The sequence below is a fragment of the Glandiceps talaboti genome, chromosome 17 (assembly GCF_964340395.1).
Source record: "Glandiceps talaboti chromosome 17, keGlaTala1.1, whole genome shotgun sequence".
Classification (NCBI taxonomy): Eukaryota; Metazoa; Hemichordata; class Enteropneusta; family Spengelidae; genus Glandiceps; species Glandiceps talaboti.
Genome location: NC_135565.1, coordinates 1059683 through 1062017, shown reverse-complemented (window position 1 = coordinate 1062017; position 2335 = coordinate 1059683). Strand labels below are relative to the sequence as shown.

At 32.7% G+C, this 2335-nt stretch overlaps 1 long non-coding RNA gene across 1 annotated transcript; it reads left to right on the top strand.

Annotated features, from left to right (window-relative positions):
* The first annotated feature begins 281 nt into the window (after positions 1–281).
* On the top strand, positions 282–1519 carry LOC144448319 (uncharacterized). Its single transcript, XR_013482092.1, has 3 exons — positions 282–330; positions 1086–1163; positions 1496–1519. It is a non-coding gene; the product is annotated as an uncharacterized LOC144448319 (long non-coding RNA).
* The last annotated feature ends 816 nt before the right edge of the window (positions 1520–2335 follow it).

Here is a 2335-nt window from a genome sequence, read left to right as displayed (position 1 = left end):
GGATTGTGTAGAAGGGTAAGAAAGACACATAATCTGTTATATATTCACCTGAGAACACCATTGTTGGATCGAAATACATGTAAATGAACCATGTTTGTAAATCTGTTTCTCTTCTCCAACAGGGAACACAATTGACTCAACATTGAAGAAGAGTGCTGCAGAAGAAAGTGTATTTAAAAAAAAGAATATGGTAAGTACGTATCTATATATTTCTATTGAGTTTATTTGATGATGGTTTTTTTTTTCTTTCTTTTCAGACCATAACCTAGGAATGTGTATTACTGGAATTGATGAAAAAAGCTAGCGAAGATTGTTACTGACAGGAGAGAAGTAAATTTCTTATTTTGAAATCTTTATGTTCTTATCAATCATGAAGATATGTTTTATCACTGGTTAGTTTATACTCAGGTTTGTCTATAGGGAAATATAGATGAGTATGTGAAAATGCTCTGTGTACTTGTTTGAATGCACCATTTTTTGATCATCACACATGAATAAATACTTGTATTAGGCATTCTTCATTAAGTTGTAATTAGTCCCTTGAAAGGGGATGATACAGTGTACCTGGGTCAGTCCATCCATCCATCCATGCACACATCTGTCTGTCTGTCTGTAATGCGTCATTCCCAGACATGCAGTATTTGATCTTTCAAACGTCAAATTGGAAATATGCATATCACTTTATTTAATGATACATGTAAAGCTGACAGAACAGGTCAATTATCGAAATTCAGCTATTTCTTGCATATCACAGACACTTTTTAGTATTTATTCATTGCCATTAATTTCTGATCTTTTAAATCAATTGTTCAGTTCAGTCACGTGGAAGTAAAGTACTTTAGGGCTCCTGTATCTTTTATGAAGACTTGCTTAGTTTTATTCCAAACAGGCAGGCAGGCAGGCAGGCAGAACAGTTTGCAACTGGTGATCACCAGTTTTATAGTTTAGTATGCTCACCTTTAATACCTAGTATAGTAAATTCGGTCCTTGTCAATGTGTCATCAGTGATTGTCACTTATTTGTAAATTGTATTTTTGTTTTTGATATTCAGTTCCATTCATTAATAATGTTATCCTTGTTTTCAGATCATATCCATGAAGAACTCCTATGACTAGATTTGAAGAGGTTTGCTAATGAAGAAAGTTATTAAACAGGAAGAAGATGTAAGTAAGTTTCTAATTTTACAGTCTCTTCAAAGTTTGTTTTAATAACTCGATCTTTATCGCTATGTTCAAAGTCAAATAGCCAAAATGTTCAAAGTGTGGATGTACACCTTTGACATCCATGGGCTACTTTCAACCAAACCTGCCACAAATGTTGTATACAGAAGTCCACATATGCATGTAACTTTGTTTCATGACCTTTGCGATATGAACTGGATTGCAGCCATATTTGTTTTTGAAATCAGAATATGAAGTAATTTGACATGATAGCTCAGGCTGGTTATATACGTTTTTGACCAAGACTTGCTAGTAATGTTTTTCCTTGTTTTTAGACCATGCCCATGCTGCCAGGAACATGTATTACGGGAATGTATGACTTCAAAGCTGAGAAGAAATTTATTGATAGAGAAAGAAGATGAAAGTAAATGTTTTATTGAGGCTTATTAGATTAGAAATCATGATATTTGATGTTTCTGTCAGTCACAAATAAATGTTTTCTCAATGAGTGTTTTACTGAGGTTTGTGCAGATGGAAAATCTAGGTTTAGAGTTCCACAATATTTCCTATATTTATCTGAATACACCATTGTTGGATCAACTTACACATAAATAAACAAATACTTCTATTCGGCATTCTATATGTCAGTTAGTTTTTGTTTTGTACCACTATTTCCTTGTTATATCACAAAAGTACCACCACTGGCTGTGGTTGACATAAATGTTTGGTTCTTAGCTTGCAGATTAGTACTTGACATCACAGATAACGCCTTAACTGATACATATGTGTGCATTTTAAATTAAACTTATTTGATATTTGGATTTCTCAGTTCAGTTTATTTGTAATATATTTCCTTTTCTCAGATCACACACAACTTGTACACTAATACCAGAATAAACAAAAGCTGAAGAAAAAAGAGTGAAGTAAAATAATTTGAGAGGCAAGTATTTAATATAATTCAGCTAATTTTTGATCAAATATGTTGTTGATTGTCATTTATTAGTAACTAAGCTTTGAAGCCCTCTATTTTGAAATTCTCTTCAGTTCACTTCACTGATAATGTTTTACCTTGTTTTCAGATTTTACCTATGAGGAGCTTGTATTGCTGGAATAAGGAAGCTGAAGAAGAAATGTCTTAGAAGATAAGAAGATATGTAAGTTTTAAATCTTGCAGT